The sequence below is a fragment of the Macaca mulatta genome, chromosome 7, assembly GCF_049350105.2.
Source record: "Macaca mulatta isolate MMU2019108-1 chromosome 7, T2T-MMU8v2.0, whole genome shotgun sequence".
Lineage (NCBI taxonomy): Eukaryota > Metazoa > Chordata > Mammalia > Primates > Cercopithecidae > Macaca > Macaca mulatta.
The window spans coordinates 110,344,241-110,357,147 of NC_133412.1; the positions used below are offsets into that span (position 1 = coordinate 110,344,241).

Sequence of the window (12,907 nt, forward strand, 5' to 3'; positions counted from 1 at the left end):
TCTAATTCATTTGGGTAAGTGAACTGAAGCTTAGAAAGTTTATGTACAAAAATGCACTGTCAGAATTTCTTTTTGATTCTTTACAGGTAAGAAACTGGTTTTAAGATTTCAGCATCTTAATTTCTATTGTCTTTATGTCATGCAGGTAATTAATTTTAATCTTATTTTAAATTAAAATCTACCTACATGTCTCTATTTGTTTATTTACTTATTAATAGAGAGTCTCCCTTTGTCCCCCAGGCTGGAGTGCAGTGGCGTGATCATAGCTTACTGCAGCCTCGAACTCCTTTTTTGAAGCAATCCTCCCACCTCAGCCTCCTCAATAGCTAGGAATACAGGTGTGCACCACCATGCCAAGCTAATTGTTTTAAAAAAGCTTTTCATAGAGATGCGGTCTTGCTGTGTTGCCTAAGTTGTACCAACACATATTTAGATGCCTATGCTTTGTTTGTTAATTTTTTTTTTTTTTTTTTTAGAATTAAAATCTCATTTGAAAATATTTTGTCTCATGATTACTCACAGGTTGGTTTGGAAGCTCATGATCTACATGTAAATGTACCTGCCTTAGTTTGTCTTGTGTTGCTATAAGAGAATGTCACAGATTGGGTGACTGATCATGAACAGAAACTTATTTGACTTACGGTTCTGGAGACTGGAAAGTCCAAGAGCATAGTGCTGGCATCTGGCAAGGGCCTTTGTGCTTGTCATCTCATGACAACAGGTGGAAAGATGAGAGCAAGAGCAGGCCCATTGAACAAAACTACTCTCGTGATAACGTTGTTACTCCATTCATGAGGGTGGAACCCTCATGACCTAATCACCTCTTCACAGTCCCGCCTGTTAATACTGTCACGTGGTATATTAGTCTGTTCTCACATTGCTATAAAGAACTACCTGAGACTGTATAATTTATGAAGAAAAGAGGTTTAATTGACTCACAGTTCCAAAGGCTGTACAGGAAGCATGGCTGGGGAGGCTTCAGGAAACCTACAATCATGGTAGAAGGTGAAGGGGAAGCAGGCACATCTTCACATTGTGGAGCAAGAGAGAGAGAGCGAGCAAAGGGTGAAGTACTGTACACTTTAAAACAACCAGATCTCATGAGAACTCACTCTCATGAGAACAGCAAATGGGAAGTCTGCCTCCATGATCTAATTACCTTCCACAAGGACCCTCCTCCAACAGTGAGGATTACAATTTCACGTAAGATTTGGGTGGTGATACAGAGCCAAACTGTATCACATGGCAGTTAAATTTGAATATGAGTTTTGGAGTGGACATTCAAACCACAGCATATTACCCCTCATTCCACAAAACTCATGTTCTTCTCACAAACAGCAGCCCCAAAAGTTGTTCCAGCATCAACTCAAAAGTCCAAAACTCCAGAGTCTTATTGAAATCAAATATAAAAATAAATAAATAAATAAATAAATAAATAGACAAATCAGATACAGTTGAAACTCAAGGCGCTATCATCCCAAGGCGGATTGCTCTCCCACTGTGAGTCTGTGAAATTAATAAGTTACATGCTTTTTAAATACAAGTGGCAAAGGCATAGGAGAGACATTACTGTTACAAAACAGAGAAATAGATAAGAAGAAAGGGATAACTGGTCCCAATTAAGTCCAAAACCTAACAGCAAAAACAACATTACTTTTTTTTTTTTTTTTGAGACAGAGTCTCGCTCTGTCTCGCAGGTGGCTGGATTGCGGTGGCACAATCACAGCTCACTGCAGCCTTGAACTCTTGGGCTCAAGTGATCCTCCCATCTCAGCCTCCTGAGTAGCTGGGACTACAGGCATGCACCAACGTGCCTGGCTTTTTTTTTTTTTTTTTTTTTTTAAACTTATTATAGAGATGAGGTTGCTCTCTATGTTGCCCAGACTGGTTAAAAGTAACCATGTAGCTCCTTCAGTATTTTGCTTAGACATTTCTTCTGCCAGATATCTTAGTTCATTGAGCTTAAATTCTGCCTTCCATAAAGCCTTTTGGGCAAGGACCTAATTAAACAAAGTTCTTTGCAACTTTATAGCAAGGAATGCCTTTACTCCAGTTTCCAATGCCTGTTCTTCATTTCTATCTGAGACCTCATCAGAATAGCCTTTACTGTCCATATTTCTACCAAGATTCTAATCGTCATCTCTTAAGTTATTGGTAAGAAGTTTCAGACTTGGCCTACAGCTCATCTTCTGAGCCCTTAACAGAATTGCCCTAAGCTCTCCATTTATGTCAATCTAAGCTTTTTCTAGCCTGTTCCTCCAAATTTTTCCAGCCTCTACCCATTACCTCGTTCCAAAACTATGTTCGGATATTCAGATATTTGTTATAGCTACAGTCCTGCTCCTTGGTACTGTGCTACTATAACAAATACCACAGGCTGGGTAATTTATGAAGAGAGGGTCTTCATCCATGGTGGAAGGTAGAAGGTGGAAAGGCAAGCAAGGTGAAAGTGAGACCGAGAGGGCCATACTTACTTTTTTTCCCTTTGAGACAGAGTCTCACTCTGTTGCCCAGGCTGGAGTGCAGTGGTGTGATCTCAGCTTACTGCAACCTCCGCCTCCCGGGTTAAAGCTTTTCTCCTGTCTCAGCCTCCCAAGTAGCTGGGATTACAAGCCTGCACCACCACACCTGGCTGGTTTTTCTATTTTTTGTAGACTTGGGGTTTTACCATGTTGGCCGGGCTGGTCTTGAACTCCTGACCTCCAGAGATCCGCCCACCTTGGCCTCCCAAAGTGCTGAGATTACAGGCATGAGCCACTGTGACTGGCCTGGTGTTTACTTAGTTTTGTGGTAGATGTTAATATTTAATATTTAAAAATATAATATTTTGTTTATGGGTTTGGGTCTACTATCCTGATTGCTCTATGTAGACATATGAGGAGTTTCAAAAACTATGCTGCCTCTACCACTATCTTTTTCAGGATCCTCCTGTTTTTTTTTTTTTTTTTTGAGACAGAGTGTCGCTCTTGTTGCCATATTGGAGTGCAATGGCACGATCTCAGCTCACTGCAACCTCTGTCTCCCGGGTTCAAGCAACTCTCTTGCCTCAGCCTGCCAAGTAGCTGGGATTACAGGCATGTACCACCATGCCCAGCTAATTTTTTGTATTTTTAGTAGAGATGGGGTTTCACCATGGCCAGGCTGGTCTTGAACTCCTGACCTCAGGCGATCTGCCCACCTCAGCCCCCCAGAGTGCTGGGATTACAGGCGTGAGCCGCCATGCCTGGCCCCTCCTGGGTGTTTTTTACAAAGTTAAATTTATTGAATTTAAAGGGCTGTGTTCTTTGAAATTATGTCCTGCTACAATATTCTTTAATTTAGGAGAGGCTGGTTATTACAGATGGTGACTGTTCCTTCCTTTTAAAGTCCTTCCTTTATGAAATAAAAACCTGGCAACAGTTTTATTTTGGAGATTTTACTAGGTTGTGAAATCTAGCATTTTGATGACCATTTATCTCAATTCCCTAAAGCAGGAAAAATAAGTGATTTCTCAAAGGTTACAGAGTTAATAAATGGCAGCACCTGTATCTAAATATGTATTTTATGATTCCACATGAATCATCTTTGAACTGGTTATAGGAAGTGACTGAGTGAGAGAGAACTCTGTTTAGAAAATGCTTTACCAGGCGGGTGTGGTGGCTCATGCCTGTAATCCCGGCACTTTGCGAGGCTGAGGTGGGAGGATTGCTTGAACCCGGGAGTTTGAGACCCACCTGGGCAACATAGTGAGACCCTGTCTTTACCAAAATTTTAAAAAGTAGCTGGGTGTATTAGTCCACATTCATGCTGCTGATAAAGACATACCCAAGACCAGGCAATTTACAAAAGAAAAAGGTTTAGTGAACTCACAGTTCCATTAGGATGGCGAGGCCTCACAATCATGGTAGAAGGTGAAAGGCACATGGCAGCAGACAAGGGAAGACAGTGAGAGCCAAGCGAAAGGGGTTTCCCCTTATAGAACCATCAGATCTTGTGAGACTTATTCACTACAACTAGAACAGTATGGGGAAAACCAGCCCCATGATTCAGTTATCTCCCACTGAGTCCCTCCTACAACATGAGGTAATTATGTGAGCTTTAATCCAAGATGACATTTGGGTGGGGACACATCCAAACCATATCGTTCCAGCCCTGGCCCCTCCCAAATCTCATGTTCTCACATTTCAAAACCAATCATGCCCTCTCAGTACTCCCCAAAGTCTTAACTCATTTCATCATTAACCTAAATGTCTACAGTCCAAAGCCTCAACTGTTACAAGGAAAATTCGTTCTGCCTATGATCCTGTAAAATTGAAAGCAAGTTAGTTATTTTCTAGATGCAATGGGGTATAGGCATTGGGTAAATACAGCTGTTCCAAATGGGAGAAATTGGCCAAAACAAAGGAGCTACAGGCCCCATGCAAGCCCAAAATCCAGTGGGGCAGTCAAATATTAAGGGTCCAAAATGATGTCCTTTGACTCCATGTCTCACATCCAGGTCACGCTGATGCTAGAGGTGGGTTCCCATGGTCTTGGGCAGCTCTGCCCTTGTGTCTTGCAGAGTACAGCCTCCCTCCCAGCTGCTTTCACAGGCTGGCATTGAGTGTCTGCAACTTTTCCAGGCACATGGTGCAAGCTGTCAGTACTTCTACCATTCTGGGGTCTAGAAGATGGTGGCCTTTTCTCATAGCTCCACAAGGCAGTGCCCCAGTAGGGACTTTGTGTGGGGGCTCTGACCCCACATTTCCCATCTGCACTGCCCTAGTAGATGTTCTTCATGAGGGCCCCCACCCTGCAGCAAACTTCTGCCTGGACATCCAGGCATTTCCGTACATCCTCTGAAATCTAGGCAGAGGTTCCCAAACCCCAATTCTTTATTTCTATTCACTTTTAGGCTCAACATTATGTGGAAGCTGCCAAGGCTTGAGGCTTGCACCCTCTGAAGCCATGGCCCGAGCTCTATGTTGGCCCTTTTCAGCCATGGCTGGACCAACTGGGACACAGGTACCAAGTCCCTAGGCTGCACACAGCACGGGGACCCTGGGGCTGACCCACGTTTTCCTCATAGGCCTCCGGGTCTGCAATGGGAGCAGCTGCTGTGAAGACCTCTGGAGACATTTTCCCCTTTGTCTTGGGGATTAATATTTGGCTCCTCATTAGTTATGCAAATTTATGCAGCCGGCTTGAATTACTCCTCAGAAAATGGGATTTTCTTTTCTATCGTGTGGTCAGGCAGCAACTTTTCTGAACTTTTATGCTCTGCTTCCCTTATAAAACTGAATGCCTTTAACGGTACCCAAGTCACCTTTTGAATGCTTTGCTGCTTAAAAATTTCTTCTGCTAGATACCCTAAATCATCTCTCTCAAGTTCAAAGTTCCACAAATCTCTAGGGAGGGGCAAAATGCCTCCAGCCTCTTGCTAAAACATAACAAGAGTCACCTTTACTCCAGTTCCCAACAAGTCTCTCATTTCCATCTGAGCCCATCTAAGCCTGGACTTTATTGTCCGTATTGCTATCAGCATTTTGGGCAAAGCCATTCAACAAGTCTCTAGGAAGCTCTAAACTTTCCCACATTTTCCTGTCTTCTGACCCCTGCAAACTGTTCCAACCCCTGACTGTTACCCAGTTCCAAAGTTGATTCCACATTTTTGGGTATCCACAGCAGCACCCCACTTCTGCTGGTAGTAATTTGCTGTATTAGTCTGCTTTCATGCTACTGATAAAGACACACCCAAGACTGGGCAATTTACAAAAGAAAGAGGTTTAATGGACTCACAGTTCCATGTGGTGGACTCACAGTTCTACGTGGATGGAGAGACCACACAATCATGGTGGAAGATGAAAGGCACGTCTCACAAGGCAGCAGACAAGTGAAGGCAGTGAGAGCCAAGCAATAGGGGTTCCCCCTTATAGAACCATCAGATCTCATGAGACTTACTCACTACCATGAGAACAGTATGGGGGAAACCACCCCCATTGATTCATTTATCTCCCACTGGGTCCCTCCCACATGAGGGAATTATGGGAGCTACAATTCAAGATGACATTTGGGTGGGGACACAGCGAAACCGTATCACTAGGTGTGGTGGTGCGTGCATGCCTGTAGTCCCAGTAACTCAGGAGACTGAGATGGGAGGATTGCTTGAGCCTGGGAGTTCAAGACTGCAGTGAGTCGTGGTTGCACTACTGCACACCAGCCTGGGCAGTGGAGTGAGATCCTATTTCCAAAAAAAAAAAAAAAAAAAAAAAAAGGAAAGTCTTTTACCTTTCAGCTAACATGCTGGCTTAGGACTCCTTTCTGGGTAGTGTGAGAAATACTCCTTGGGAGATTGGAGATAAGATTTTTGGCAGCTTCCTGATTATTGAGAATTCAGTGTCCAGTTAATTCTTGACTGTGATGCCTCCTTTTTTGAGTTTGTTCTATAAGAAGCTGAAAATGTCTCTGAATATATGAGGTGCTGTGAGAGCTAGGGAACTCATAAGGCATATGTATTAGTTTCCTACTGCTGCTGTAACAGCTGTAAAAAATCATCACTAATTGGGTGGCTTAAAACAACACAAATTTATTATCTTATGATTCTGGAGGTCAGTAATGTGAAATAATCTTCATTGGGCTAAAATGAAAATGGCAGTAGGGCTGGGGATTTTTAGCGTGTCTTAGGGAGAATCTGTTTCTTGCCTTTTCCTGCTTCTTAGAGACTGCTTGCTGTTCAAATGAAATTGTGCATTTCCCCAAAGAGGTGATCAATTAACACTGTATAGTCTATTCATGTATTCAATACTTCAAATTATTTTAGTGTAGTTAATTATTTAACCTATACAGAGTCATTGTATACTATCTCTCCTCATATCTGGGGTTTGGAAATGGTGGTGCAGCTGAACAGAGACACATCCAAGGTCTAAAACATGAAGTGTGATGTGTGTGTGTGTGTGTGTGTGTGTATGTATGTATGTGGGTGTGTATTTTCAGAAGTGGAAGTGGGGTGAGCTGGAGGTTATTGAGTCTCAAGCACCACAGAATCACTGTTGACATTTGTTGTTATTGCAACAAGGAACTCCTTTAGTCAGCATTGAGGGAAGTGGGCCGGCAATCTCTTTAAGTTGTGTACCAGGATAGGAGAGACTATCTTGCACTTATAACACCCAAATAATGGCTTAATACAACACAAGTTTTTCACTCATACAGAGTTTGGCTTAGAGATTAAAGCTCCTTCTATCCTGTGATGGCACCATCACAAGGTTCTCAAGGTTGTTGTGGGAGAGGGCTAAAGGAGCTCACAGAATGCCTTTAGTGGTAAGTCCTGAAATTGGCTTGTATCACGTCTGCCCACACTACTTTGGCTACAATTCAAGCGACCAAAATATAAATAAGGCTAGGAAATATGATTTTCCTGCACATTTAATAGGAACTTGTATGGTTATAATCCAAATAGGATGGGGATTTGGAAAGGGATAGAGTAGAAGAGGAAATGATGGTTAGATCCCATCTCTTTTCATTACTCCAGCAAGATTTTTACCCTGCCTTGACAGTACCATTTGGCACTTGCTGCTTGGGCTGTTGCTGTGGATTTCTGTATTGGTGGGACAGACGATTGACCTAAGGTAACATCTGGAACTTAAGAAACATATACATTACACATTTTTCTCTCACCTATTCTTTCAGCATCACCAGTGTCTGCCTTTCACCTGAGGTGGCTCCCAACCCTATTTCAAGACAGTTGACACACAGATTTCTTGAAGTTTCTGGTTGATTCCTCAGGTCAATGACTTTTTTTTTTTTTTTTAAAGTAGTTCTAGGTGGATTTTGGGGAAGAGAACTAGCAACCTTTTGCAGTTCAGTGTCTTAAGGGGAACTGGACGCCTTCGTGACTGCTGATTAAAACATTTTTAGGACAAAAACTCCAACCTTACCTTACCTAAAAACTGTTTAGTTTCTTGTCCCCATAAATAGAACAAACAGTTCATTGCTAGGGTCTTGGTATGATGGTAATGACATGATGGCACCATGACCCAGAGAATAGCAGAAAACTTTGTATTGGGTTACCTATGAAATGTAGTTCTTGCTTTAGGAAGCAAATTGTCTTTCTTTCAACCACTGATACTATCTTTATCCTCTCTCTTCAGGTCAAGTTAAAGGTCTGAAACAATAATTAAAAAATCAACTTATCAAAAATACTTTGCTTCACATTTTTTGTGTGTAATTAGTGTTGCAAGGCACCCAAAAGAAGAAATACTGGAAACAATTTGTGGCCTGGCACAGTGGCTCATGCCTGTAATCCCAGCACTTCGGGAGGCCAAGGCAGGAGAATTGATTGAGGCCAGGAGTTTGAGACCAGCCTTGTCAGCATAGTGAGACCCTGTCTCTAAATAAATGAATAAATTTGATTTGGTAAAATAAGTATCCTGACCAATAAAGAAAAGTTAACAGATTGAAAATGGTAAAGTTTCCAAAGTAAGTCAACAATTTCATCAAACATCTTTACAGTGTATAGCTTATTTAAACATGTATACTTTTCTAGGTATTGTGCAAAACAGGCACTAGAGAGATGAATGAGTGCATTGTTAAATTTATAAATATTATTAAAAGATTAATTTGTGTGTGTATGTGTTTGAGAAGGATCTCATTCTGTTGGCCAGGCTAGACTGCAGTGGTGTGATCTGAGCTCACTGTAACCTCCTCCCTGGCTCAAGTGATCTCTTACTTCAGCCCCCAGGTAGCTGGGAATACAGGCGTGTGCCACCACACCCAGCTAGTATTTTTTGTAGAGACAAGGTTTTGCCATATTGCTTATGCTGGTCTCAAACTCCTGGATTCAAGTTATCTATCTGCCTTCGGCCTCCTAGAGTGCTGGGATTACAGGTGTGAGCCACTGCACCCAAGCCCATTATTCATTCTTGCCACGAAGATTAACCATAAAACAAAACAAAACAAAAACAAAAAAGCCCATTGGCTATATGAATTAACATTACAGAGTAGCAGACCAATTAACATTATTAAATTAAGTCAACAACATGAAGAGATATACACTTAAATTCCATATTGAGTTTATGCAGCGATGTAGAAATAAAACTATTAGGAGGAATAATCTGTTACTGTCACTACTGATTATATACCTCTTTATGCTAGTGATTGATTTTAGGGGCTTTTATTGAATTAAATTTACATACTTTATATCATGATTCAAAAATAGGGTTTGACTCAAAGTTTAGTTACATTAAGGATTAAAATATTTTTACATTAAAAATATATATGTTACAAAAAGACTGCATGGTCTCATTTATATGTAGAACCTAAAAAAGTTGAATTTAGAAATAGAGAGGAAGATGATGATTATCAGGGGCTAAAGATTGGGGATGGGAGTGATTGGGGAGATGTTGATCAAAGGAGACAGAATTTCAGTTTGACAGGAGGAATAAGTTCAAGAGAGCTATTGTAAAACATGGTGACTACAGTTAATAACAATGTATTATATTCTTGAAAATTGCTAAGAGAGTAGATTTTGTGTTTTCACCACAAAAAAGACATGTGAGATAATGCATATGTTAATTAGCTCAATGTAGCCATTCCACAATGTATATTTCAAAACAACATGTTGTGCATAAATATGTACAATTTTGACTTGTCAATTAAAATACATAAATATGCATTTAAAAATAGTTATTAAGAGGTGAATTTTGATAATCTTAAATCTAACAGTACTAATAATTTTCACCAAATTTTTAAGAAATACAAAAATGTTTTACCATGTTATTTATTAATAGGAAAAGGTCAACAAAGTGTTGAGAAACCCTGCTGCTGCTTTTGTGTATGTCTCTAGCTGTTTGTTATTGTGACCAGTGGAACTTTGAAGAGAGTTTTACAGTGGTGCTTGCAGGGTATTGCTCCATATCTCTATCTGGTGGAGTAACTTTGTATATTTTATCATCTTCCTTAAAGGGACAGCATGAATACTAAGCTTTTCCGTGGAGAAATGAGCTGCCACTTTTCTTTTTCCTATGGGAAAATTTTAGAAGATGTTGAAGAAATCCCAAGTGTTCATAAATATTACTTATCAAACGAAAAATTTTGGTCAGAATCTTCATTAGGAAAAATGTGGGTAATTATATGTTATAGATGAAAAGCTGGGTTTTCTAAAAGTTTTGTTAGGTTTACTGCAAAATTAATAAAAAGGACTGACACATAAGCTTTGCAAAGTGAGTCTATTTCTCCAGTAGATGGCGCTGGATACTAATGATATTGTGCTACTGCATGGCAAACAAGGGAATGCAGCTGATGAGATAATAATATTAAACTTAAGTAAACCAATATATAATACAGTTCAATACTCTTCCTATTCATTATGTAACTAGAGGCAAAATATAATTTTATTCCATATATCTCTATCTATCTATCTGTCTATATGTTATTTTCCTGTTATGTGTGGAGAATGTATACAGTTGATTGGTGGAGATGGTTTTTATTGGTCTGTCCTTATACTTTCAGTCAGTACTCTAATGACCAAGAAAATGGAAAAGATTTTATTATTATTATTACTATTATTGAGACAGGGTCTCGCTCTCACACAGGTTGGAGTGCAGTGGTGTGGTCATAACCCACTGCAGCCTCAAACTCCTGGGCTCAAGCGATCCTCCCACCTTAGCCTCTGGAGTTATTAGGACTACAGGCACTCACCACCATGCCCAGCTAATGTTTTTATTTTTCGTGGATATGGGTTCTCCCTGAGTTTCCCAGGCTGGTCTCAAACTCCTGGCCTCGAGCAAGACTCCTGCTTTGGCCTCTCAGAGTGCTGGGATTACAGGCATGAGCCACCGTGCCCAGCTAATATTTTCAATATACAGTTGAAATTATTATAAATGGCTTCCACTCAATGATTTGCCAAAATAATGGAAGTTCTCCATTCCCACTGGTATTAACATACTGACTGATTTCTATAGTGTGCTTGATACTAAGGCTAGTAGATGAGTGTCTTGTAGATACTTCTGCTTTTGCCAGTTGATCTCTATACTTAAAAAGTAGTGTCAGGTGTGTTTGTTCTCAAACCTGTTTATACTAATTGTATCTGTGATCATAATTATGTAATTTAATATATTAAAATAAGCTAATGGAAACTCATTATAAAAAGCATTCTCTCTATTAAAAATAAGATGAATGTTTTGGAACAATCAGTAAAGGTTAATCACTAAAAAAATTGCTATCAAAGAGGTGTGGATGAGAAAACTGAATAAAAGCCCTAGAGACCGGGAGCAGCAGCTCACACCTGTTATCCTAGCACTTCAGGAGGCTGAGGTGGGAGCCTCATTTGAGGCCAGGAGTTAAAGAACAGCCTGGGCAACATAGGGAGATTGTATCTCTACAAAAAATTTTACAAAAGTAGCCAGATATGGTGATATGTGCCTGTAGTCTTAGCTACTCAGGAGGCTGAGGTGGGAGGATCACTTGAGCCCAGGAATTTGAGGCTGCAGTGAGCTATGACCACACCACTGCACTCCAGCCTGGGTGACAGAGCCAAACACTGTCTCTAAAAAATATTAAATTAAAAATAAAAAATATTTTATTATTGTTTGGCATATAAATCATACTTCTACAGTTTACCTAATATATACTGTTTTATAGTACACAATGATATAAATATACACTGTGAATACAAGTAATACTTAGAAAATAAAAGTTAAAAGAAGTTACTAGTTAAAGAATTATCACTCAGCTAATACATTTCATATATCAGGGTTTATAAGGAGTTTTGGTTAAGGTCTAGATCAACTTAACTCTTTTCTTCACAGTCTACTCTCTGTCCCTTATTAGTATCTTGCTACACATGTTCAGTCATCTTTTTATAATTTGTCTCACATTTTTTTTCCCAATATTTTATATAAAAGGAGAAACATACTAGTATTCCTGTGATCACCAGGACTTGAGCCATCCAATGGGAAAATGGAAATTGCAACTATATCTCTTCACAAGTCTTCTAATGTCCTCTTACCATTCTAACTATTCTTTTTCCTATTCTGTCAACACATACTTGTACCTTTTAATATCCTCTTACCATTTTGACTATTATTTTTTCTTCTCTTTCAGCAATACTTGTACCTTTTTATAGTATTGATGGAGGCATTTACTTGCATGTATCATCTTTCTAAGACCAAATTCACTTTTTTTCTCAATTTTTCACACGTATCATGTCAGTTGGGGCCTTTAATTCAGCCTGCCAACATATTTTCTAATTCTGGAGATCAAGCAAATTTGATTTTCATTTACTTCTTTTAATGAACCTGCAATCCCATTGCTATATCACACTGCCAAGGCAGAAAGATTAAAATCTGGCCAGTCTAAGATTGCCAGATTCTACAGTGATTAAATTATTCAGTAGTCCTTCCTAAGTGATTATGTAAGTCTTCTCCATTGTAGCTGAGGTGTATACTGTTTCATCAGCTTAGTGAGGCATCCACTCCATGCATGTATAGCTTCATCTTTCTAAATTGATGCCAGTCTTGACCAGTCTTCTGGAAGACAGCACCCTCTAGTGTCACTATTTGGGGTAACACATGTATTTCATCATGAAATGCCACTCAACACCATTTGGGCTTGATTCAGTAATTCAATACTCCCTAAAATTTCCAGTCATTCTTTGATTGCTGGGGCCAGTGTTAATACAGCCACTACAAATGTTAACATCAGGTACTTGTGGCCTGAGTGCAATTTAAATATAAATTGGTCCCAAGAAGTAGTCAGTTGGCTGTATTTAACTTCCATATTTTTTCAAAAAGCTTTTAACTTTTTCAAAAAGTTTAGTCTATATGTGGGGGCTTCAAAAAGTTTTTGGAAAAATGGAATTAAAAGATAAAAAATATAAACTTTATTTCTCAACATAAGTGTCATCAAGTTCAGGACACTTTTGTTGATGATAATACCAGCCATTTAGTCCATC

The 12,907-nt window shown here is 39.7% G+C and overlaps 1 protein-coding gene across 22 annotated transcripts in view; it reads left to right on the plus strand.

Annotated features, from left to right (window-relative positions):
• The window catches only part of MIPOL1 (mirror-image polydactyly 1), a 410,565-nt gene that overhangs the window by 24,141 nt on the left and 373,517 nt on the right, over positions 1-12,907 (plus strand). For 2 of the 22 annotated variants that reach the window (XM_077940917.1, XM_077940922.1), the window contains 2 exons: positions 87-145; positions 241-338. The exons of 17 other annotated variants lie outside the window; for them this stretch is intronic. The gene's annotated coding sequence lies outside the window, so the exon portion shown is untranslated. Of the gene's footprint in view, positions 1-86; positions 146-240; positions 339-7,167; positions 7,276-12,907 lie in introns of all 22 variants that reach the window. 3 more of the 22 variants (XM_077940930.1, XM_077940933.1, XM_077940921.1) reach the window with 2 other exon arrangements.